Raw genomic sequence first — 27,061 nt, 5'->3', positions numbered from 1 at the left:
CTCGCTCTACTAGCCTGAAGAAGGAGTTCTAATTCCCAACACACATGTAATTGAGGAATAGGTGTGGTAGCCCGTCTGTAACTGTAGCACTGAAAGGTAGACGCAGGATCCCTGGGACAAGCTGGCCAGCCGGACAAGCCACATTGGCAAGTTTTGGGTTTAACTGAGAGACTCTGCCTTGGTGAATACAGTAGAAATGACTGAGGAACATTCCGGACCATCAGCTACCAGCTACAGGCTTTCTTTCTCTCTTTCTCCCTGTCCTGGTCCCTGTCCAACAACTCTCTCTCTCTCTCTCTCTCTCTCTCTCTCTCTCTCTCTCTCTCTCTCTCTCTCTCTCCCCCCCCCCAGAGATACATACAAAAACCACCAATAAAGAACAGATTGGATAATATTCAAGATAAAAGCAGGAACATGTGAGGGAGAGCTGAGAAGTTTCCCAAAGCGTGGAGGAAAGGGTAAAATGTAGAAGCATATAGAGATTAGAAAATTGAGATGTGACTTCTGAGTAGTTGTAAGTAATTCTAATAATTGAAGAGGATCAATCACTAGGATTGAAATGATACCTAAAGCAGAATGGAGGAGTGCCTTCAGACAGAAGAAAGGATTGTCTGTGTTGGTCAGAAGAGCTACAACTTGGTCTGGCAAGATAGATCAGTGGACAAAGGCACTTACCGCCATGCCTGATGACCCGAGTTTGAACTTCAGGACCCACATGATGGAAGGAGAAAACTGACTCCTGGAAATTGTCCTCTGACCTCCACAAACTTGCTGTGGCACACACACTCTCCACTAAACAAACAAACAAACAAACAAACATTTTAAGGAGCCTTGTGGGGTGGTGACTCCTGCCCATAATTCCAGCACTCAAGAGTCTGAAGAAGGAAGGTTGATGATTTAAGACTGGCCTGTGTTATACAAATTGAGTACAAGGTCAGTCTGGGCAACTTAGTAGAGCTGGAACTCAGAAGAGTCACTGAGAACTGTTAGGTGCCTGGTGTAGGCACTGGGAACTGTCTTCTAGAAGAACAGGAAGTGCTCTTGACACCTCTTCAGTTTTGTGGTGGTTTGAATATGCTAGGCCCAGGGAGTGGCACTGTTAGGAGTGGGTGTGGCCTAGTTGGAGGAAGTGTGTCACTGTGGGAGTGAGCTTTCAAACCTTCCTCCTAACCACTTGTTCTAGCAGCAGATGAAGATGTAGAACTCTCAGCACCATGCTTGCCTGGATGCTGTCATGCTCCCACCTTGATATTGGACTGAACCTCTGAACCTGGAAGCCAGCCCAACTAAATGTTGTCCTTATAAGCATTGCACTGGGGCTCTTCCTTTCTGATCCGCCATCATGAATGGAGCCGCCACCACAATGCAGATTTTTGTGAGGGCCCTTACACAGAAGACCATCACGCTCAAGACTGAACCCTCAGACACTATAGGAAATGTAAAAGCCAAGATCCAGGATAAGCAAGGAATTTCTCCTGCTCAGCAGAGGTTGACATTCGCTGGTAAGCAGCTGGAAGATGGCCGTACTTTGTCTGACTACAGCATTCAAAAGGAGTCTCGTCTTGTGTTGAGACTTTGTGGTGGTGCTAAGAAAAGGAAGAAGTCTCACACCACCCCCAAGAAGAATAAGCTTGAGAGGAGGAAGGTTAAAATTGGCTGTGCTGAAACACCATAAGGTGGATGAAAATGGCAAAATCAGCCGACTTCGTCGAGAACATCCTTCTGATGAATGTGGTGTTGGAGTTTTCATGGGTAGCCATTTTGACAGGCATCACTGTGGCAAGTGTTGTCTGACTTACTGCTTCAACAAACCAGAAGACAAGGAGTTGTGTATGAGTTAATAAAAAAAGGAGGAACTGGAAAAAAAGAGTTGCATTGGTCATGGTGTCTGTTCACAGCAGTAAAACCCTAAGACAAGCCCCAAACTTTATTTTTGAAATTACATCAGCAGCAACAGCATTTTAAAAAAAGATTTATTTATCTTATGCATATGGGTACACCATGACTGTCTTCAGACACACCAGAAGAGAGCATCAGATTCTTTATAGATGGTTGTGAGCCACCGCGTGGTTGCTGGAAATTGAACTCAGGACCTCTGGAAGAGCAGTCAGTGCTCTTAACCATGGAGCCATCTCTCAACAACAAGCATTTTTTTTTTAATTTTTTTTTATTTGAGGGTCGTTTATTTTATTTTTTACTACAGATGAATATTCTTTGATGTATAAAAATAATAAATATTATTTTTCCCTGTTGATAAAGTAGCTTACAAGGAAACATATAAAGGAGGATACCATTTCTCATTGTTCGTAATCAAAGTACCCTTTGTGAACGTCTGAAGATGCCATAATGTGCTGATTTGAATGAAAACACTCCCCTATAGTTACACAGTGAGTGGCACTCTCAGGAGGTATGACCTAGCAACAAGCATTTTAAGACACGAACTCACGTAACTCAGGGTGACCTCTGGCTCTCTATGTACCTAAGGATGGTCTTGGGCTCCTGTTCCCTCTGTCTTTACTTCCTGAGTACGGGGATTTTCAGTATGCACCACCTTGCATAGCAGATTTTTGAAACTTTAAAACTATTTTTATATATTTGAAATTTCTGGACTGGAAAATAGGAGAGCTTGATTTTTGTAACTGGTGCTTGGTGGTAGAATTTAAATTAACCAAAAGACCAGCCAGATGGCTCAGAGGCAGGAAGTATTGTGCAATCCTGATGAGCTGAGCTTGAAGCCCTGAATCCACAGGAAGAGGGGAGAACTGACTCCTAAACTTGCTCTCTAACTTCCACATGTGAATTGTGCCCCTCCCCCACACTCACACACACACTCACACACACACACTCACACACACACACTCACATACACACACTCACACACACTCACACACACTCACACACACTCACATACACTCACACACACACTCACTCACACACACACACACACTTGCCTTCGCACAAATCATGTACATGTAATAAAAATAAACAGTGAAATAAAATTAACTAAAAAAGGTGACCAAAAACATATTTTGTGCATATTATCTAGCACAGGCTAGACTTAAGGTATAGGGCACAGAAACAGCTATGAGGACACATTTTACTCTAGAATAACGATTCAGTATATGGATCTCAATAAATACTTAATTCAGAGTAAGAAATTGAATAGCATAATGAAATGGGATATAAATACCCAGCTGAAAATAGATGTTTAAAAGAGGGAAATGGTCATTTTTGGTTCCAAGACCAGGTGCAATGGGCTGAACTCTGCTCCCAGATACAATCAATTAAACAGTTCCATGGTTGTAGGCCAAAGATGAAAAACACAAAGAACACATGTTGCCTCCAATCAAGACAGACATTACTAATCTATTTCTGCTTCTTAGATTGACTTCTTTGCACAGATAAAAAGATGATTTTTTTTTTCCATGAGAAGATAGGTTTTGGAGCCCTTGTCCTTATGCAAGGTCAAGGTCCTTTATCATGTCTCTCTGCAATCCATTCTAGAATGTGAATGTGGAAATGAAGGGACAGTTGGATGGTGTGATGTGACCTTTCCTGGGGAGACGTGAACGATGTCTATTCATCCTAAGTAGGGCACTAATGACCGACCAGGGAAATGAATGATTCCACCCAAGTCTAGCTTAGTGACCCAGTGAGTTCACTGGGATTTCTTACAGGAGCAAGGCTGACTTGAAGGCAGATACAGCACTTAAAGCCCACCCCGGCATGGATGGCAACTCATGAAAGCGGCACGCCCCAAGCTCCTTGAGCAACTATCAGGCTCTTCCACAGAAGTTTCCTCTTCCTCAGAAATTGTTAATTGCTTCACTAACTTAGGGGAGGGGCTGTGAGTCTTGTGCTTGCTGAGTTTCACAGCATTGAACATTTCATTAGCTTCCCAAGCCTTAGGAGCCATAAAAACCTCAGGTTTTCTTCTCTAAACAAACCAAATATGCCAACAGAGTCTAAGTTCTCTCCCTGCCCTGGTCAAAGAAGCCAAGTGGAGAGCTCTGTATTTAGACAAGGACAGAGGGAGACGAGCTTCTTGGTGACATTCAAAGCACTCAACACTCAGGAGGAGAAGGCAGCATTGCCATATGTTCAAGACCAGCCTGGGCTAGATAGTGAGTTCCAGGTCAGCTGGACCAGTGAGAGAGCAGCCTGGGTTAGGTAGAGTTCCAGGTCAGCTGGACCAGTGAGATCATCTCAAGAAAATACAAACAAGAAGCTGGTGAGATGACTCAGTGAATAAAATCACGTGTTCCTGCAGAAGACCTGGATAAGGTTTTCAACATCCATGCGATGTTTCACAGCCACCTATACCTCCACAGTGCCAAGGGATCTACAGCTCTCTTCTGAGTTCCTTGAGCACCAGTCTTACACCACAGTTCACATATTTACATGCAGGCAAAAACACTCATATGCGTAAAACAAAATAGATAAAGATGGTAACATAACAAGCCAACAACAAAAGCAAACAAACCAATGGAAAGAAACAAAGTGGAAGGAGGTGTAGGTACGTTGAGGCAAGACATCTTCTGGCCATGTTCTGAACCTCATGTAGGGAAGGAGGCACGGAGGGCAGGAGCAGTAGTTAGCAGGGACTTCCCTTGAAGTGTAAGTGAAATCAGTATCTGACTTATAAAGCTGGGGCTTCCTAAAGCTTCCTAAAGCAGAAAAACCAACAAGTCAGACAGCCAACAAGTATAGTCCAAGCCTACAGTGTCCCGCATGGAAAGAGCATCTTAACCCTTCCCGTGGCTTTACCTCCTCCCGACCACTCACCCGTCATGCACAGCTGCACAGGAGTTGCCTCTATAACATGAGAGCCCTGCTAATGGCCAGTCCCCAGCTGGCTGGGAGACAGTCTTCCCCAACACAAGGGGCCTGAGGTAACCTTGTAGAGGTTTTGTCAAGTGAGTTAGTGTGGCCAAGCAAGCACACAAAACTAGAGCGAGGGGAAACAAACTCTTGACTCATCTCCAGTCTGCTTCGCTCCGGCCCTTGACCCTGACTTTGCAACACAGAGATGGGTCCTGAGATGACCTGAAAAGGGAGGCTAAGCAGAGGGCATGGCTAGATCTTAGCCTGACACTACCATGTTTTTCTAGAAGGTGAAGAGTTGTCTGAGGCAGGAACTCATGAAACCAAAAGAATAGGCCTGCACGTGTCCTTTGTGGGTGGTGCTCAGCTGACAAAGAGAACAAAAGACACAGCAGGGTGGAAGCCAGAGAGGCATGTGGTTGCTTGGGGACTCTCTGTAGGAAATGAGTCACCTGTCAGGTTGCAGAAGAAAGGGAACATCACCTCCCAGGTGTGGGTCTTCTTGCCTGGGTGGGTCATTTTCCCACCTCCCTCCCCTTCCCATTCCTCTCTGCCTCCTGTGTCCTTAGTTCCCTTTCTACTCCCCACACCATCTCTTGTCTATCCCCAAACTTCTAGGGCCACATTATCCAGAATGGCTTCCTCTTAGCCTCCCTGGATCTATACAAGAAAATGTATACATGTTCTTGCCTTTAGTCCTTGCAGCGATAAGAAGATACCTCAGGGAACTAACCACTATTTCTTCTCAGGAGGCTCCAGGACAAGATAAAAAATGTGAAGCCATAGACTTTGTTTACTAATTTATTCATTTGTCATTGTCATTATTTTGTGGCCCAGGCTGGCCTCGAATGTATCATACAGCCTAGGAGACCTTGACCTTTCTAATCTTCAGAACTTTTCCCCTCAGAAATGATGAAATCGAGTTTCAAACCAGGTAGTGTCTGCTGTTAACCTCTAGTACCCTTTTTTTCCCCATGTGTCACTTTAAAGAACAGTGTGCTCTCCAACAATGTCATAGAGAGCTTGGGAATTTTGTACTTTGGAAGGATGTGTCCTTGGTGTTAGTAATGATGGGGAAAATGGCCTCCAAAAAGGACCTTGTACTGCAGGCTTTTCCCAGTAGGGGTGCTATTAGCCTTCTGTCAGGGTCTTCACTAGCAGGCTTAGGATTCCTTTTCTCTGTCAGCTAAAGTGGGTGGAGTCCTCAGTCAGTGGGTAGCTAAAAGTGTCCCTCGAGGGGTTGGGGATTTAGCTCAGTGGTAGAGTGCTTGCCTAGCAAACAAGCACAAAGCCCTGGATTCGGTCCTCAGCTCAAAAAAAAAAAAAAAAAAAAAAAAAAAAAAAAAGACAGACCCTCCCACAGGTCTGTCTCCCTCTAGTTGGTGATCTTGGGGTACTTACTATGAAGTCAGGGACCGGGCCTTTCTTACTGGTTACCATAGTGCCAGCACCTGGCTCTGGGAAGGCCTATGACAGATGTCAGGGTGTCACCTATGCAGGAATGGGAGGTGACTGACAGGTGACGGCTTTTCCCCTTCATACTGCATGTTCTTTAATTGGCTCCCATTAGGCATCCTGACTGTGTAGCTTCAACATGCCGGTGATATTTATTTAATTTCTTATGTATTTAATATTCACTATGCATTATGTTCATGTATCAAACTTTTATCATCGTGTGGCAAGGAAATCAGATTGTTTCAATACAAGGATTCTGTCTGCTGTCTTGTGAGCTCCTGTGACTGTCCCATCTGTACATCATATAAACAGATGTCTATGAATGTCTCATTTTTAAATGTTTGGGTGAAGACTCATTATGCAAGACTGGCCACTAACACATTCCAATCAACAGAGGCCACCAGCCTCTTGCCCTGTCTTGCTTTGACTCCCTTTATGAACTCTAGCTGATGGATTTTCCAATTCCTTTCCAATGGTGGCACTTCCCCAGTTTGTCTCAGGGATTACCTCTTCCTTCAAGAAAGAACTTTGTTGTGCCTCCTTTCTTTTCTCCTTTTCTGTCTCCTCTTCCTTTCCTTTTTCTCAGGCAGAGTCTCAAGTAGCCCAGTCTGGCCGAAAATTTGTTATGTAGTTGAAAGTGACCTTGAACTTGTGATCCTCCCGTGTATGTCCTGAGTGTTAAGGGTATGCACCACTGCATCAAAAGATTCAAACCCAGAGCACAATGTATGCTAAGTAAGTTAGTCTACTGAGACCCAGGCTGCTAAAGTTACTTTCATATCTAAAGATACACCATGGATGTGAAAATGAGTATATTGATGACTGTTCATGTGACACCCATAGTTCATTTTCCTTTTTTTTTCTTTTTTCTTTTTCTTTTTTTCTTCTTTCTCTTTTCTTTTTCTTCTTTTTCTTTTTCTTTTTTCTTTTTCTTTTTTTTTGGAGCTGGGGACCGAACCCAGGGCCTTGCGCTTGCTAGGCAAGTGCTCTACCGCTGAGCTAAATCCTCAACCCCCCATTGTTCATTTTTTGATTTTGAGTGAGGAAGACACCCAAGTCCATGCCAACCAACCTGCTGGCATTTCCTCTGGCCATTTCCATGTAGATCCATAGTCTGCTGTCAGTTTTTTTGTATTTCTTCCCCCCCCCCCCCGTTCTGTGTTTTCAAAGACCCCGAAAGACATGGAAATCGGCCTTTATGGAAGATTGAGGTAGCTCGGGGGAGTCACATCTCAGAGCTACCCAGTGTGAGAGGGGCTGGCCAGGTCAGAGAAGCTACAGTAGGACTTAATGCTTCAGGAAATCCAAGGCTGCCATCAGAAAGCAAGAAGACCCCGTAAGCTGCTGAGGCACTGAGGGGAACTGAGGTACAGTGAGGGTGGAGGTGAGCTCAAGAGACCTGGGAACTCAAGCAGAGATCCACTGCTAGAGGCCGTCCTGGTCAACAAGCCTTAAACACACAACTGGTATAGCCTGCATATTGGAAAGTACTGGGACTGGGTCTGGGGTTTGCAGAAAGGGAAGGATTGACAAGGAACTTACATACCACTTCCTGTAAGGCAGGGTCACGTATGTCTCAGGGATTTACACCTAAACTGGACATTTCAGAAGTTACCTGTAAGCTAACTGGCCCAGCCCTCAGGGCACAATGATGGCTCACACAGGGCAGCTGAGGTAATTTCCTGCAGAGAAGGGACCTGGGGCTGAACTGACACTTCCCTGGGTGGTCTGAGCAAATTGACCAGGACCCATTCAGCCAGTGTGATGACTCCACAGGCAAAGGCTTAGGTTAAAGGAAACTGAGCAGAGGTCAGTGATTCACCCTGTGACCCCAGAGCTCCAGAGGCTGAGGCAGAAGGTTTATGAGTTTGAAGAAAGGCTGGGCTACACAGCAAGACAATCTCTCAAAACCAAGCAATCAACACCTCCCCCACAAAACCATGCCAACAATAAAAGCAAACAAAACCAACTAGTCAGGTGAGGGGTCCCATGTTGGTAATCCAGGTATTGGGAGGTGAAGGCAGGAGGACCAGAAATTTAACATAGGTCAGGGCTACTGGAGACTCTGTGAAAAGAAAAATCAGATCAGGGTGTGCTGGTGCATGCTTTTAATCCCAGTATCGGAGAAGCAGGAGCAGACAGATCTCTGCCATCGCCTAGTCTACATAGAGAGCTCTTGGGTAGCCAGGGCTAAATAGATCCTCAAAAGAAGCCTAAACCAAGTAAAAATAACTAATTAACTAACTAACTAACTAACTAACTAACTAACTAACTAACTAACTAACAACAAATCAGTGCCAGCCAAATGTCTCAGAGGATAAAGGCTGCCGTGCCTGACCTGGTCTTCATCTCAGGGCTTATGTAGTAGAAAAGAACTCATTTCCATAGCTTGTCCTCTGAACTCCATATGTGCTCTGTGGCTCATGCGTGCCTTAGCCCATGCGCTCCTCTTGTAAATTAAGTCAAATAGGAAAAAAAAAAAGAAAGAAAGATGAAGCAATACCACAATAAACTCAGTGTCCTCCATTCCACGGGCCGCCATAGACATATGCGCCTCAGCCTTGAGGGCTGCTCTGATCTGCTTATCTTAGCACTAGTGAGCTTTGTGGCCTGCAAAGCCAAAGCACTCCCTGATAACCAATCAATCCATCTGACGCTGGACTAGCAATTCCACGAGTCAGTATGCTGGAGCAACACAGTTCTTACCCAGCCCAGTGAGACCTTAGAACAAACCGAGCAAACCTGTACTCGTCAGAGTTCTATCCATGATTCTCCTTGGAGATGAAACACTTCAGATCAGGGTAAACATTTAAGTACTTGTGACCGAACAGAGCTCAAAATGGCCACAACTAAGGACCAGCTGATGCCAGGTTTGGAGATGCACACCAGTAATACAAGGGAACAAAGAGGCTGAAAAAGAAAAAAAGTTCAATGCAAACTTAGGCCTAGCAAGTTCTATTAAATCAATGAATTAATGAATTAATGAAACGAGAGAGAGGGGGGGAGAGAGAGAGAGAGAGAGAGAGAGAGAGAGAGAGAGAGAGAGAGAGAAGCTTAATGGTATATATGACAATCCTAGCACGAAAGTAGAAATATGTGGTTCTCTTTTTTACAATCTAGCCTGGTCTACCTACATACAAGTTCCAGGCCAGCCAGGGCTATATATTGAGACCCTGTCACAAACAAACAAAGAGTTAGGCTTGGTGTAATACCACATAATCCCAGCATCTGGGAAATGGGAGCAGGAGGACCAGAAATCCTAGGTCATCCTTGAGTGCATAGAGAGTTGGAGGCTAGCCTCTCTCTCTCTCTCTCTCTCTCTCTCTCTCTCTCTCTCTCTCTCTCTCTCTCTCTCTCTCTCTGTGTGTGTGTGTGTGTGTGTGTGTGTGTGTGTGTGTGTATGAGATGAGGCAATGATTTTGTGAATCTCGTGCAAGCACCAGGGCCTGGGTTTAGGTCTCTAGAACCCAAGGAAAAACACCATATGTGGCCATGAGCCTATAGCTCTAGCACTGTAGGAGTCTGAGGCAAGAAAGCCACTGGGACTTGCTGGCCTCCCGTTTAACTCCAGGTTCAGTGAAAGGCCCAGTCTTCAGGGGAAAGGTGGGGAGTGATTGAGCAGGTTACCTAGTATCCTCTCTGGCCTTCAAGAGCATGCTTGGATGTGGGCCCTTGTACAAACATATGTATACACACACACTAAAGAGCTGAAAGTTTATTGTGACATTAATAATCTTGATGTACCCTGCTGTCCAGCATGGGGATGGCAGGCAGGCCCACTGGCCTGCTTGAATGTCCAGGCTGACCAACTCAGCAACCTTCCGGGCTAAGACCCAGTGCTTTGAGTCAGTCCTCCCCAATACACACTCCATCTATGAACCACTGGAGCATGTGAAGGACCCAGTGCGGCAGAGGCAGAGCCTTAAGATCTCCATGACTGTAGACAACAGTGGGACATCCAAGATGAGCCTCAGTCAATATTGAGGGTGTGTCAGAAACCACAAACCTTGAGCCAAAGCAGCCGCTTGCAATGAACATTTGCTTATAAAGCTGCTTGAGGTAGGGGTGGGGGTACCTTTGTGGCACACTGCAGCTTCCAAATGCCACTGAGATGATTAGCATGTGAGGAGGAAAAGACGAAGGAACCGAGTATTCCGTGTGCGGTGACGCGGAGCAGAACTAGAGATTCGGCGGCTGAGAAGCTGAAATCGATGGAAAAGCGTGTTGCTGCCCAGTGGGATCGGCAGGGTGGTGCACAGTCGACTGGAGCTTGACAAACTCAGCCCCAGAACAAGCTGCCCAATGGGACAATCACCCTGGTGATGAGCAGTGACAGGATATCCCAGAAGAAGGATGGTTCATTTCCTGGATGAGACCTCCTTGAAAGATCTCCATGGTCTGTACTTTCCCTGGAGGCCATGCTGGTTTCAATGGTCCGTACTACTGCCCCAGGCTCTGGTGAAGCCTGCGGGCCATGTGGATGTCTGTGGTTCATGCTGCTACTAAGGGCCATGTATGGGACTGTCGTCCTCCTGCAGCCAAGAGCTATGTTGATGTCTGAGGCCTGTGCTGCCACATGAGGGCCATGTGGTCTATGTTACTGTCTGAGGCCATGTTGATGTCATGGTCCATGCTGCTGCCGAGAGCCGTATCTGGGTTCGTTTGTCCCTCATGCAGTTGGGGTTCATGTTGGTGTCTGTGGGCCCTTGTGTTATGTTTGTGGTCAGTGCTGCCACTGGAGGTCAGGTGAAAGTTTTGTGCTTTTGCCAAAAACCATGTTGGTGTCTGTGGCCCATGTTACCACCCAAGGCCATGCAGATATCAATGGCCTGCACCTCTCTCTGAAGCCATGTCCATTTCCATGGACTGTGCTGGCACACAGGGCCATATTGATGCACGTGGTCCCTCTGTGGTCTATGCTACCACCTGCGGCCATGTTGGTATTCATGGGCTGGCTGCTGTTGGGGTCCATGTTGGGCTCCATGTTAGTGTTCATTGTCCATGACTGGTGTTGCCCTGGAGTCCATGTTGATGGCCTGTGCTGATTTCTAGAAGCCTAGTACTCGGACGGCTGGGTGTAGGAGATTTGCCAGAAGTTCAAAGCCATCTTAGGTTATAGCATGAGATCCTATCTGTGAGCTCAAGGTTAGCTTATAATCTATATAGTGAGATCCTGGACAGCTAGGGCTGTGTAGAAAGACCCTGTCTCAGAAACCAAAACCAGCCAAGCAAATGAAGAAACCATTGCAGGAACGGAGGAAGAGGGTTCAGTTGATAGAGTGACTGCCAAGGAAGTGAGAAGACCAGAGATCAAGGCCAGCCGGGTGTGGTGACCTCGGCATTGGTGAAGGAGACTGCGGACAGGTGGATCCTTGGAAGCTGACTAGCCAGGGAGGCTAAGCTACTTGGCCAAGTTCCAGCCAGTCAAAGACCCTGTCTTAAATGAAAGGTATGGTGGTGCCAGAGTAAGGATACCCAGGTTGTCCTCTCAGCACCACATACATTCTTCCAGGCCACATAGTTCCAAACAGCAAAAACTCTGAGACCAATTAGTTATTATTAAGTGCCCATTAAATGCTCATAAACTTTGACTCATTCCCTGACTAGTTCTTTTTTTTATTTTTTCTTTTCTTTTTTTCAGAGCTGGGGACCAAACCCAGGGCCTTGTGCTTGCTAGGCAAGCGCTCAACCACTGAGCTAAATCCCCAACCCTCCCTGACTAGTTCTTAACTTATTTAACCATTTAATCTATTCTATGTCTACCATTTGGTTAGTTACTTCTCTCCTGTCTGTGAAGGTGTGAGTTACAGACAGTTGTGAGCTACCCTGTGGGTGCTGAGAATTGAACCTGGGTCCCCCGGTTTAACCACTGAGTCACTTGTCCAGCTCCCAGTTTTTCTTAAGATTCATTTACTCCATCCACATGGTCATTTTGCCTGCATGTATGTCTGTGTACTGTGTGCATACAGTGCCCACAGAGGCCAGAGCAGGGCACAGGATCACCCAGAAACTAGAGTTATAGGAAGTTGTTAGACATCATGTGGGTGGCTGGGAATCAAATCTGGGTCGTCTGGAAGAGCATTCAGTGTTCTTAACCACTGAACCATTTCTTCCCCTCCTTCAGTCTTGGTTCTTTGAGACAGGATCTCATGTAGCCAAGGCTAGTCTCAAATTTCTGTTGATCCTGCCTCTACTTCCTACGCACTGGGAGTCCAGCTGTGCCACCAGCTTGTCCACCCTTAAATACACTTTAATTGCTTATTCAAGAGGGTCAACCATTGATAGATTTCAGGAAATATTACCTGATGATACCCGGCTTTAGAATAGTGTTTACTTAGGGGCAGAGATGGTTCAGTGGTTAAGAACACCGGTTGCCACTGTAAGGATCCAGATTCGGTTCCAAGCACTGACATGATTGTTCACAACCATGTCATAACACCAGTTCTAACTGATGCCTCTTTTTTGACCGCCATAGGCTGTAGTCATGTATGTGGCACACAGACATACCCGAAGGCAACATATATATACAATTTAAAAAGACAAAGAATTTTTTTTTTCTGTGAGTGGAAGGCCTGTGAGAGATAAGCCCATGGAAGTTTTCCTGAGTCCCTCTTTATTTATGTAAAGGCATTCAGCAGAGCAGGTTTTTGCTGAAGATTAAATTATTATCCCAGGAGATGTCTCTACACCCATTCCTTCAAAGCCCATTCATCCTCCCGGAACGGCCATTCATGCTGAGGATATTTTTATCACCTCTGACATTTTACTCATGTCATCAAGGGGGTCAAGGATACTTGTTCTTTTCTGGATTGACTGCCCTAATTCTGAGCAGTGCTTCTCACTGTAATCGGATTTCAGTCTAAGTAGCATGATCTGCACAGAGGAAGAACAGTGTAGGAAAGTCATGTAGTGTGTGTGTGTGTGTGTGTGTGTGTGTGTGTGTGTGTGTGTGTGTGTGTGTGTATTCTAAACACCTTGACCTAAAAATAAGCCAAGGGACAGAGGGGAGAGAAGTAAACAGACTCAGAGTATGAGGTAGAGCTTACTACGTGAAAGTCTGGATACAGCAAACAACTTTGTAATTTAGAAGTTAAAATGCCATTCTAAAACAAATAGGAACACATCATAAGACATCATTATTGTACATTTAAAAAGAAAATAGTATTTTGTATTATTAAGTGTATTTCTAGATCTTCTTCCCAAACTAAACCTGGTCTCTGGAGGCAACCGACTCCCACAGTGGCCTCTCTTTGGGTGACAACTTTGTGGTCCCCAACGCTTTCCCTCTCTCTCTCTCTGTCTCTGTCTCTCTCTCTGTCTCTGTCTCTCTATCTGTCTCTGTCTGTCTCTGTCTGTCTCTGTCTGTCTCTGTCTGTCTCTGTCTCTGTCTGTCTCTGTCTGTCTCTGTCTGTCTCTGTCTCTGTCTCTGTGTCTGTCTGTCTCTCTCTGTGTCTGTCTGTCTCTCTGTCTGTCTCTGTCTCTGTCTCTGTCTCTGTCTCTCTCTCTCTCTCTCTCTCTCTCTCTCTCTCTCTCTCTCTCTCTCTCTCTCCAGAGTACTGGGATCAAAGACATAGGCCATCATCCCCGGCTCTCTTTGTCTCTTCTCCTAAGTCCAGTGTTAAACACAGGCGGGTTCAAAGCTGATTTTCCAACTTCAGCTTCTTATAGATTACAAGGAATGTGTATGCGAAGCTGGGCACAGCAGAGACGTGTTTAAGCTAGATGTAGTGCCTTGTACCTGAAATGGAAGCACTTGGGAGGTGGAGGCAGGAGGGCCCAAACTCCCCGGTTATGTGGCAGGTTTGAAACCAGTCTGGGCAAATGAGACTTACTTATTATAAAGAAATGATATATGCTCAGGCCTTGAGTGTTCTGTTAAGCCCACTGGACAAGAATGAGACCACAATTTTTGAGCCAGATTTGAAGCCAGCTTTACTAAACACTGGCCAGGACGGATGGACACTGACTGTGTCCATACTCAGGATTCCCAGAGTATGGTCGTAATTTACATTAATCAGGGGCTCATAAAGGCAAACCTCAAAGGCTGTAGACTTCCTGCCTTTGTCCAGTTAGGGGTAAACATGCATCCTGGCGTGCTCCCTGCCTACTCTCCTCCTGCCTACATGTGGTCAAACACATCCTGAGCAGTTGATGTGACCAAGCTTGTTTACAGAAGTGAAAACATGTGGTTTGTTACCTTACATGAACAGCCCCCAACATTCCAGGAAGTTCTGTCCTTGGGCAAGTAGGGCTTGCAGATTAGATGAAATTTTGTTTTATAGATCTCTTAAGCATAGTTAATTTAGACTTAAACCATAACTTTAGGCCTCACAATTCCACTCTTGCTCTTGGGTATGATGGACCAGCAGTCCCTCACCACCCAGAGAAACGCGCTAACTAAAGGAAATCAGGAATTGCCAGCCTCTCTCCCTCACTGCCCCTCCCTCATGTATCCAGTCCTGTGATGGGGTATCCTGCCCTGAGGTGAGGTGTTCAGGCTTAGTGTGTGTGCTCAACCTTGTGATGGGGTGGTTCACTCTATAGTTGGGGTATCTGGAACTGTGATGTAGTGTATAGCCCTATAACGACATGGGATGTCTAGCACTGTAGGTTATATAAAAATAGGAAGTCTGGCCACCCAGTGGTGGTGCACACCTTTAAACCCAGTACTTGGGAGGCAGAGACAGGATCATCTCTGTGAATTTGAGGTGAGCCTGGTCTATAAAGCAAGTTTGAGGACAGTAAAGGCTACACAGAGAAATCCTGTCTTGAAAAGAAAAAAAAAAGAAAGGAAGGAAGGAAAGGAAGAAAGAAAGGAAGGGAGGAAGGAAGGGAAGAAAGAAAGAAAGGAAGGGGACTGGAGAGATGGCTCAGAGGTTAAGAGCACTGGCTGCTCTTCCAAAGGTCCTGAGTTCAAATCCCAGCAACCACATGGTGGCTCACAACCATCTGTAATGAGATCTGGTGCCCTCTTCTGGTGTGTCTGAATAGCTACAGTGTACTTATATATAATAAATAAATAAATCTTAAAAAAAAAAAAGAAAGGAAGGAAGGAATTCTGATCCCATGTAAGCGTTCAGAGGATCACCTGGTCCCACAGCGTGGTGAGAAAAATGTGAGCTTTGGTGTCCATCAAGCCTGAATCTAAGTCTTGGCCTTGTTTCTTGCAGCCTGCATGAGCTTGGGCACATCTCTCACACTTTGCAGCCAAGTTTCTTCATGTATAGATCAGGGATTAAACTAACCCCAAGGTCCTCCAGCCACCGTTTCCCAGTGCCTTGTAGTCCTAGCACCGAGGAAGCTGAAGCAAGAGGGTGAGCATTGGAAGCCAACATGGGTTCCAGGCCAGCCTGAGACAGAGTGCGAGCTGTCTCAAAACCCTAAGTAAGAATTGAGTGTGGTGGTCCACACTTGTAATGCCAGCTCTGGGGAGGCAGAGGACAAGTTTGACACCTACCAGGCTATAGAGCAAGGTCCAGGTCAGTCGTGGCTACATAGAGATCTTGCCTCATCAGACAATGTGCAACCAACAAATAAGCTCCAGTTTCACAGGGTTTTATTTTTATTTATTTTTACTTTTTGTGCATTGAGTTTTTTGTCTGCATGTATTATGTCTGTGTGAATCAGATCTTGGAATTATAGACAGGTGAGAGGTGCCGTGTGGGTGTCGGGATTTGAACCTGGGTCCTCTTGAAGCATAGTCAGTGTTCTTAAGTGCTGAGCCATCTCTCCCCTCCGTCCCCCAGAACTTCACAGTTTTAACAAACTAAATAATGTACCAAAAAGTGAGCACCGAGTGAGTGGGTTTAAAATTTTATTACGACGTTCTTTCGTTTGTGTGGGGGCACGTGTGCTGAAGCCCAAGTGTGGCCATCAGAGGACAGCTTGTGGGAGTCAGTCCTCTTTCCATGGTGTGGGGCCTGGGAACTTAGCTCCGCAGGAGGCTTCGTGTCAAGTCTCGTTACCTTCAAACCATCTTGTAGGCTGAAGAAATTTATTCCATCGTTCTTCCTAGCTAAGAGCCCACTCCTTGCAGAAAAGAAAGGTGTTCTTCTGAGATTCAAGAGATGAAAAGAGTCCCAGCTGGGTGCACACCTAAGGGCCCCAGCACCCAGGTGGCTGAGGCAGGAGAATTGCAAAACTGAAGTTAGCTAGGTAAGCTTCATACCAAGAATCAGGGAGCCAGTTCTTTACCAGGAATCACGTGTGATTTGAGAGCCAATAGCCTTGCTCTACCTCCAGGTTGCTCTCAGCTTTCTATTGGTGGTCGCGCGGGATGTGAACTCAGCTTCCTGCTCTTACTGCCAGGCCCCGGCCAACACGGACCCTTATCTCTGGGACTGTAAGCCAAAAATAAATGCCTTTGTGTCTAAGCTGCTTTTGTGTCTAAGCTCATGGTATTTCACCTCAGAAAAGTTACTGATACACATACATAGACAGAAATAAAATTAAATAGAAAATTTTTAAAGAAAAGGAAGATTTAAAAGTGGGCATGATTATAACCAGAGAACTTGTGGGTTATCATCAAGAGTTCCAGAGTCTCCTGTGCTCCATAGCAAGTTACCATGGTAGCCGGGGCAAGACCAGGCCTCCAAACAAAACAGAAGTATTCTGTAACTGAGGTCACAGAGACTGTAGGAAGTCTTATCCATCTGGGCACTGTGACAGTTGCCCTCGATCCCAGCACTTAAGTGGCAGAGTCAATGGGTCACAAGTTCAAATCCTACTTGAGCTTCTTGGAGAGTTCAAGGCCAGCCTATCTGAGCTAGATAGTGTAACACTTAAAAAAAAAAAAAAAAAGAGGAGTGGGAGTGTAGTTCAGTGATGGAGACTTGCCTGCCATGTGCAAGGTCCCAGGTTCAATTCCCAGGACTGAAGAGCAATACCAAAACCCCCAAAGTCTCATGCTCAGAACAATAATGTAGGTGTCTTAGTCTGGTAGAAAGATGAATTGCCTGCCTCTTCAGTAATGATCTTTGTCCTGGATTCAACAATTTGAACGTAGGAAACTGACTGGTTTTGTAATTTTGAGATCTATTTTTAATGAGAGGAGATTTATGAATATTAACAAAAACAGCTTGAAATTTCAAATTATTCTATGGAGAAAGTATTTTCTTACTTTAAAACAAACAAACAAACAAACAAACAAACAAACAACAGGTCTCAAGTGAGCCCACACTAGCCTCAAATTTAGCTGATGATGGTCTTGAACTACCTCTCCATTGGTCTACTGTGAAATCCTTATTTTCTTTCTTTCTTTCTCCCTTCCTTTCTTTCTCCCTTTCTTTCTTTCTCCCTTTCTTTCTCTCTCTCTCTCTTTCTTTCTTTCTTTCTTTCTTTCTTTTTCTTCCTTTCTGTCTGTCTGTCTGTCTATCCTATTCTATTTATTTACTGTATTTGTTTGCATTTTATTTTGTTTTGATTTTTTTTTTTTTGAGACAGGATCTCACCATACAGTTCTGACAGGAGAACAGGCTAGCCTCCAGCTTGCAGCAATCCTCCTGTCTCTGCCTCTGGAGTACCAGAGTCTGAAAGTCCCTGAAATTAAGAACCCTCTCAAAAGTAAACCTCAAAAGTAGAGAAATAAGAGCAATGCACCTCGACAAAGGCGACCAGGAAACTAAAACAACAAAACTACCTTCAGATTAAAGACCTGGTTCCAGATGGTGCCCTGGGCCTCAGCCCAGTGCAGAGCAGCCTCGGGGCGGCTTGGGACAGGAATGTGGCGAAAGACACAACCCAGCTCCTCACATGGCTTGTGGATTCCAGTCCACAGTGTATAAAAGGAACTTTCTCTTTATTGCTGATGCCCCAAAGGCAGAATAGTCAGCTGACAAGCCAGAGAGAGCTGAGAGAGAGAGAGAGAGAGAGAGAGAGAGAGAGAGAGAGAGAGAGAGAGAAGAGGGTAGATAATGACTCTCCCTCTGTCTCTTTCTGTCTGTCTATCTGTCTCTCTCTCTCTCTCTCTCTCTCTCTCTCTCTCACACACACAGAGAGAGAGAGAGAGAGAGAGAGAGAGAGAGAGAGAGAAGAGGGTAGATAATGAAAGTGTGCACTCTCCCTCTGTCTCTTTCTGTCTATCTGTCTCTGTCTCTGTCTCTCTGTCTCTCTCTGTCTCTGTCTCTCTCTCTATCTCTTCTCTCTCTGTCTCTCTCTGTCTCTGTCTCTCTATCTCTTCTCTCTCTGTCTCTCTCACACACACACACACACACACACACACACAGAGAGAGAGAGAGAGAGAGAGAGAGAGAGAAGAGGGTAGATAATGAAAGTGTGCACTCTCCCTCTGTCTCTTTCTGTCTGTCTATCTGTCTCTGTCTCTGTCTCTCTCTGTCTCTGTCTCTCTCTCTAGCTCTTCTCTCTCTGTCTCTCTCACACACACACACAGAGAGAGAGAGAGAGAGAGAGAGAAAGAGAGAGGAAGAGAGAGAGAGAGAGAGAGAGAGAGAGAGAGAGAGAGAGAGAGAGAGAGAGAGAACCCTGCCCATAGCCCCAGAGAATTTCTGAACTGCAGCTGATTCTGGTCCTGGCTTTTCGCCTTCTTCCTTATTAGCTGCAGACCTTGTTGGTGATAGAGAAGGAGGCAGGAAGGTGGGGTGGGCCTGTCTGGTTTCTGAGGTAAGAGACTAGAGTTCCAATCCATTTGCTGTGTGACTGCATTGTGTCATCCTTTAGGGAAGCTATGCTTTTTTTTTTTTTTTTCTGTGTAAAGAGAAAACTGCCAACGTCCTTGTGTTCGGGTCTCATGGCTATATAGCATTTGGTGAGTGCTTGGAAGGCCCCTGTCTAGTGAGGTTGCTCAGAGGAAATGTAGGGAAAGATACCTAAGATCTGTCCCAGTGGAGGAGGAGGATGGCTGGAAGGAAAAGTATCATCAGAACCTCGAAGACCAAGTTCTTAGTAGAAAGGAAGTGTATTTGCCCCAGAGGGACAGAGGGTAGGAATAAGAGGCAAAGACAGGAGATAGAGGATGAGGAGGAAGGAGAAGGGAACAAGGGAAAGGGGGTAGGGGTATTTGTCCAGGAGGAGGAAGGACTGCCTCTGGATGTAGAGGAAACAGATGTGGCCCATAGGAAAATGGCAGTTTATGAAGGTACAAGAGGGAACCCCATGTTAGGATGAGGTGCTTAATTTTAATTGGGCTTGTTAATTAGGCAGACTGAAGGGGGCTTTTGATTATTAGACTTCTATGCTATGCTTTGATGTTGACTGGACTTCGGTCATCAGCCTTGGGAGAAGGAAGCAGCCAAATAAGGGAATGGACCCTGGGGGCTAGCTTTAGGACTGTAATCTAATGATTTGAGCAAGGCAGAGGGGATGGGGAATGGCCACACTCCAGCTGGCCAGAATTCATTCAGTGGCCAGATGGCCAGTAGGACGAACCATAGTGTGGTGTTTCATGTTGTTCGACATGGAAGTTAAAATGCTCAGGTCCAAATCTTGGCTTTTCTGGTATTCACTCATCGTTAGTACAAGTGATAGGGACCCTTGTCCTGAACGATGCCCCGGCTGGCGTGGGCTGACATGAACTGATATGGAATGGGAGTGTGGGAACTACGGCTCACTGTGTGTCACAGGGAATGGCCACACTTCCCTTCGCTTTCTCTGAGTCAAGGGTCAGAGACGGCAGGTTGTCAACAAGCATGCCCTCCCTCTCTTCCTTTTTTTTTTTTTTGTTGTTTAAAGAAGATTTATTTATTTATTATATGTGAGCACACTGCCATTCTCTTCAGACACACCAAAAGAGGGCATCAGATCCCATTACAGATGGTTGTGAGCCACCATGTGGTTGCTGGGAATTGAACTCAGGACCTCTGGAAGAGCAGACAGTGCTCTTAACCATGGAGCCATCTCTCCAGTCCCCTCTCTTCCTTTTTAAAACACACATGTGTGTATTAGTTACTTTCCTCATTATTGTGATAAAGGTGACAGAGAAGAAGCAACTTCGTGTATCTTGCTGGCCTTCTGGTATTTGTTTGTTTTTGGTTTTTTGTTTGTTTGTTTGTTTTTTATAAAGGTCTTTTTGATACTGGATGGCCTCAAACTTGCTATGTAGCCGAGGATGACCTGAACTTCTGATTCTTTTGCCTCTCTCTCCCAGGCAAAGGATTACAGGTATGCACCAATTCTCTCTCTCTCTCTTTCTCTTTCTTCTCTCTCTCTCTCTCTCTCTCTCTCTCTCTCTCTCTCTCTCTCTCCTCCTCTTCTTCCTCTTCCTCCTCCTCCCTCCTCCTCTTCCTCCTCCTCCTACTCCCCCTCCCCCTCCTCCCCATTATCTTGCTGTGTAGTCCTGGCTGTTCTTGAACCTGTTATATAAAGAAGGATGACCTTAAACTACCTATTCTTTTTATTTGTCTCAGCCTCCCAAACACTGGGATTACACATATGGGCCATTGGAGCTTGCTATCATTTCTTCCTTTGACAAGAATGTTGGGTTGCTGTCTTAATTACTTTTCTATTGCTGTGGTAAGACCCCACGACCAAGGCAACTTATAGAAGAAAGAGTTTATTGAGGGCTTATAATTGCCGAGGGTTAGAGTCCACGATTATTCACACGGACAGGTGGGCAGGTGTGGCCTTGGAGTACAGCTGAGAGTTTACATCCACAAGCATGAGGCTGAGAGAGCTAACTGGGAAGGCCTGGGCTTTTGAAACCTCAAAGCCCACCCCTAGTGACACAGTCCCACCCACCTCTTAATCCTTCCCAAACAGTTCCACCAGTTGGGGCTCAAGCATTCAAATATATGATCCTATAGGGGCCATTCTCATTCAAACACCACAGACTTGGACCCTTTAGAACTAGGAGCTTCCAATAAACTCTTCTATAACGTTGCCTTTGTCGTGTTGCCTTATGCAGCAATAGAAAAGTAACTAAGATAGTCACATACCAAATTCTAAAAGAGGTCTTTTTCTGTGGTCATAACCATGTGACGGGCCCACTGTGTGACGCCCTGGCACACTCAGTCATTCCTTGTCCTTCATGCAAATGGTCTTCATTCAGCTTTTTGAAGATAAATTTAGCCATTTTGAACAACCATCACACATTAAAAAGGGTTGATTTGCTTGTATTGTTAGATTTTACTTAAAATGTTAGTGTGTGTGTGTGTATGAGTGTGTGCATGCGTGCGTGTGCACGTGCGTGTGTGTATGAGTGTGTGCATGCGTGCGTGTGCACGTGCGTGTGTGTGTGTGTACGCGCACGCGCGCGTGTGGTCTGTGGAAGTTAGGACAGTTCCCAGGAGTGGATTCTCCTTTTATCATGGGTCCCGGAAATTGAACTCGGGCCATTGAGGCTTTTTTTTTTTTTAAAGTCTTTATTTTATTTATATGAGTACACTGTAGCTGTCTTTGAACACACCAGAAGAGGACATAAGATCTCATTAGAGATGGCTGTGAGCCACCATGTGGTTGCTGGGAATTGAACTCAGGACCTCTGGAAGAGCAGTCAGTGCCCTTAACCGCTGAGCCATCTCTCCAGCCCGCCATTGAGGCTTTTGAGGCAAGCACTTTACTCACTTTGCCATCTGGCCTGACTTAGATTTTATGTAAAAAGAATATAATTTTGGTGGTTTTTAGAAGTTTTTGTTGTTGTGTTGGACAATTTCACTATGTAGCCCTGACTGACCTAGAACTCACAGAAATTCCACCTGCCCCTGCTGTGGCTAAGGGTGTGCACAGCCCTGCCCTGTGGAAGTTTATACTTTGAAAGAGTTTAGTGTTGACAGAAATCATTTCTAAGAAGGTTCTCTAGGTCTGGAGTCCCCCTGACCTTTCCCTATAATTATCTTTTTGAGTTCTAGTCTAGGGCAGCAAAGAGATCACAATCTGCTTACTGGAAGGTTCCTGGTAGACACGGATTTCCTATTGGGACCCTTTGAGATATTAGGGAGCTCTGGGAAGAAGAAATTGAAGTCAAGTGTGGGTATCCAAAGTGAGAAGCACACAGCTTGTTCAAAATTCCACCACTGGGTTTGACTTCAAGTCCCAGACAAGCAACTAGAGTTTATTGGCTTTCTTGTTTGTTTGTTTGTTTATTTGTTTTTTCTGGAGCTTAGGACTGAACCCACGGCCTTGCGCTTATTAGGCAAGCGCTCTACCACTGAGCTAAATCCCCAACCCAAGAGTTTATTGTTTTAAGTAACAGTGAAACTGAACATTCAAGGCTTTTGACTTAGGGGCTCACCAGCCTAAGGTTTAAAGTATGTCAGCCTAACCTTTGTCTGTCCTTGATATGGTTTCCAGACTCACTCATTAGGAAAATAAGGCTGGGACACAGTAATCAGTAGTTGTTGAGTGAATGAATGGGGCGCCTGTTAGCTTTCCTACAGGACTTTCTAGTGTGGCTCAGAAAGCCACAGTAGAATGCTGGCTGAACGCAGGGGTGGCAACCTGGCTCAGAAATGCCCAGAGAATAACTTCACAGTGTCTAGGAGGCAAAGCCCTTATACTAGACCATCTCCCCACCTTCATCCTGAGCATAAAAGATGCAAGTCATTATAGGCAACCTGAGAAATATAGAAATGATTTGGAAAGAGTGACTGTGGCGCTGGAGAGACGCTCATTGGTTAAGAGTGCTTGCTGCTCTTCCCCAGAACCCAGATCCAGTTACCAGCACCCACATCAGGTGGCTCACCCTTTTCCATGGGTACCAAGCACACGCATGGTATACATACACACATGCAGGCACTCTTTTTTTTTTTTTTAAGATTTATTTATTTCATGTATATGAGTACACTGTTGCTGTCTTCAGACACCAGAAGAGGGCATCAGATCCCATTACAGATGGTTGTGAGTCACCATGTGGTTGCTGGGAATTGAACTCAGGACCTCTGGAAGAGCAGTCAGTGCTCTTAACTACTGAGCCATCTCTCCAGCCCTATGCAGGCAGCCCTATGCAGGCATTCTTAAATACATGTTAAAAAAACTTTTTTTAAAAAAAGATTCACTTATTTTTATTTCATGTGTTTGGCTGAATGTGTGTACGCGCACCATGTACAGAGCTGGTATCCTCAGGGACCAAGAGAGGGCGACCGATCCCTGCAAATACACACACACACACACACACACACACACACACACACACACACACACACACACACAATTACAAACATAAAGTATCTTCTAGCAAGTGGATTATGATCTCTTTGCTGCCCTAGGCTAGAACTCAAAAAGATCCCTCTAACTGGAGTTAGAGATGGTTATGAGCCACCATGTAGGTGCTAGAATCCAAACCTAGGCACCTTGCAAGAGTGCCTCTGACCTACCTCCCCAGATGCCAAAATAGATTAAATTAAGGAAAAAAACAAAACAAACAAAACAAAAAACAAGAAACAAATAAAAACCCCTCCAGACAGAATGAATGCAACCAGACTAACAGTTTTGTGTATTCCTTTACAGTATTTGTTTAATATTTGAATTTTTCTCTAGATGACTTAATTTTATACTATTTTTTTACTTAAAAATTCTTTGTTGTTTGAGGTTTTTTTTTTTAAGAAGTTTTATTTTGTTTTAAAATTGTATGTTTATTTGTCTCTGTGTGGTAAGAATCGGATCTCCTGGAACTGGAGTTATAAACTGTTGTGAGTTGCCAAGTATAGACACTGGGAACTGAACCTAGGTCCTGCACAAGAGCAGCAAGTGCCTTTAACCACTGAGCCATGTCACCAGCCTCTATTTTTATTTATTTATTTATTTATTTTGGTTCTTTTTTTTCAGAGCTGGGGACCGAACCCAGGGCCTTGCGCTTCCTAGGCAAGCGCTCTACCACTGAGCTAAATCCCCAACCCCCCGCCTCTATTTTTATTTTATTTTATTATTATTTTTTATTTTTTTAGGTTTTCTGAGACAGGGTTTCTCTGTAGCTCTGGCTGTTCTGGAACTCACCAGAGTAGACCAGGCTGGCCTTGAACTCAGAGATCTGCTTGCTTCTGCCTCTGAAGTGCTGGGATTAAAGGTATGTGCCACCATGCTGGCCCTATTTTCTGTTTTTAATTCTGTGTGTGCATATTTGCAGGTTTGTGCACCCATGAATGCAGGGGCTTGAGAGTCCAGAAGAGAAGGTTGGAGTCCCTGGAGTCAAAGACAATTGCGAGTTTCCCCGCAAAAGTGCTGGGAACTGAACTGCCGGTCCTCTAGGACAGTGCACGTTCTTAACTGCTAGGCCATCTCTTGCCTCATTGTTGCTGCTTATGAGACAGTGTCTCACACAGCCTAGGCTGGTCTCAGTTTTCTCTACAGCTTAGGATGATCTTGAACTCCAGATCCTCCTGCTTCTGTCTCCTAAGTGCTGGAATCACAGATACGCTCTACCACACCCAGAATTAAAGTCTTTTAAAGCACAATTTGTAATGGTTATAAAGAAGTCCCTAATGTCAGTGTTGGTTTGGATATGCTAGTGAAACAAATTCGGGGAGTGGGGGGAGTTGCCGGTATATAAAGACTTTCTGTGTTTTCTTAGAGAATTCTTCTTTCTTTTAATAAAGCTTCACTAGGGAAGTGGCATCTCTTGGGGGTCAGAGGGTCATGGGTTTGTTATTGCTGTCCTGCAGGCTTGTTTGTGGACAGGGCTGGGTATGTTCCTTTTTGTGACTAGAGATTAAATAACAACAAAACAGCTGAGAGAAAAAGTTGCTGTAACCGGTTCTCTGGGGAGAAGGAAGAAGTGAAGCAGGGCCCGGAAGTGAGGCATTGGCAGACAGACAGGCCTCCTTCCTTTCAGCTGTTGAGGCTTCTAAGAGGATGTGTCTGGAGAGAGAGGAAGTCTGGGAGGGTTGCTGGAGCATCTGCCTCAAGGCCTCTATTTCCTCAGAAATTATTAGATGAACTATCTGTAGGAGTAAAGGAGGCCGTGATGGTTCGAGCCCGAGGACAGTGATTAAGAGTCAAGTGTCTGATGAGTGAAGCTATGAAATGAGAGCCACAGGGACTGCCCTCCCCCATGACACCATAGCAGTCCCTCCAAGAGGTCTTAGCAAGGGGAGGGACACCAAACAGAGAGCAAAGAGAAAGTAACAAAGGGCAGAGACCAGTGAGCTGGGAAGATTAGAGGGTAGACTATGCCCCAGCTAAGCAGTTATGTGTTGGGCTGCCCGACTACTGTATCCTAATGGTCGAGGATTCCTTCCTGACACCCCAGCCACCAGTGCCCATGGGAGGAAACTACACTTTACGGGGGGCTCACTACTCTGCATTTCCAGAGAGAACTCCAGAAGTAGTTCTTTGATTTTGTTTTTTGAGATTTTATTTTTTATTTTTTTAAGTGTGTGCATGCGTGTGCATGGCACATGCACACGCATACACACACACACACACACACACACACACACACACACACACACACACAAGCACAGGAACACATGAACACAGGTGCCCAGGAAGTCTGAGATACTGAATTCCCCTGCAACTGCAGTTACCAGTCGTGGTGAGCCACCCGACATGGATGCTAGACACGCAACACATGCTCCTTTGAGTGCTTTTAACCTCAGGGCCATCTCTTCATCCCCAAGAAAGAGTTTGCAAACCACTCAGTTGCCTCTGCAACACAAAACCAAGTAAAACCTGGGTCTCCCTCCTTTACTGATGCAGGCTCTCAGGAGGCTCCAGTCTCAGCTGGTGTAACCAGTTTATTTATCTGCTCATTCCTAAGAAACATTTGTCAGGTCCAGACAGAGGAAGGGGAGGAAGCTATTGGGATTTATATCTTTCCTTTCTCTGCTGGGATCAGCAGGTTAAGGGCTTTGTGCATGCTCGCTGGGCAGGTGCTGTCTCTGAGCTATGTACTCAAAGGCGTAAGGATGGGGGTTTAAAACTATGCTCCAGGATGTGAAGGCCAGATTGCACATAGTCCTTCCTTTTCCTGTCACTTTCAACGAGGCTGGCAATTCCACTTTTGGTCAGCTGGTACCATAGGGATCTCTTTCAGAATATGCACGTGTGTGTGTGTGCATGGCTGAGTGTGTGCATGGATGCTTGTGTGTATGTGCATTCATTCATGCATGTGTGTGCATGGCTGAGTGTGTGCATGCATGCTTGTGTATATGTGCATTCATTCATGCGTGTGTGTGTGTGTGTGTGTGCATGGCTGAGTGTGTGCATGCATGCTTGTGTATATGTACATTCATTAATGCATGTGTGATTGTAGGGGAGGGGTGTGAGGTGTCGGGAGGAGGATGATCACAGTTTTTAAAAAATATTTATTTTAATTGTGTGTGCATGTGTAGCCATGGAGGCCAAAGGCATTGGGCCCTCTGGAACTGGAGTATCTGGCTGTTATGGACCACCTGACATGGCTCTTGGGAATCAAACCAAGGTTCTCTGCAAGAGCAGTACCTGCGTTTACCTTCTGAGTCAACTCTCCAGTCCAGTAACCACACTTTCTTCCTTTTCCTTTTTTCATTTAAAAAAAATTACTTTTAGGCTGAGTGTGGTGACACACACCTTTAATCCAAGCAGTTAGGAGGCAGAGGCAGGAAGATCTCTTTGAGTTAGATGTCAGCCTGGTGTACATAGGAGTTCTAGGATAGCCATGACTACATAGAGAGACTCTGTCTCAAAGTAAAACACAAGATTATTAGCATTTTGAATTATGTTTGTGTGTGTTTGTGTAAGGGCACATGAATGCAGGTGCCAATAGAGACCAGAGGTGTCAGATCCCCTGGAAGCTGGATGTGAAAAGAAAATTATACGAATTCTAGGTTTAGAAATATAAAATTAAAAGAGTTAGCCCCAAAAGCCACAAACTCAGGGCTAAGCCCTGCCGCCAGGAATAGCAGGCCATAAAGAT

General features: G+C 45.3%; 1 pseudogene; it reads left to right on the top strand.

Annotated features, from left to right (window-relative positions):
• Rps27a-ps18 (ribosomal protein S27a, pseudogene 18) lies at window positions 1,318-1,859 on the top strand (annotated as a pseudogene).

The sequence above is a fragment of the Rattus norvegicus genome, chromosome 4 (genome assembly GCF_021556685.1).
Source record: "Rattus norvegicus strain SHRSP/BbbUtx chromosome 4, alternate assembly SHRSP_T2T, whole genome shotgun sequence".
NCBI classification, from domain to species: Eukaryota; Metazoa; Chordata; class Mammalia; order Rodentia; family Muridae; genus Rattus; species Rattus norvegicus.
The sequence above is the reverse complement of the archived record's forward strand: the minus strand, read 5'-3'. Positions and strand labels throughout refer to the sequence as shown.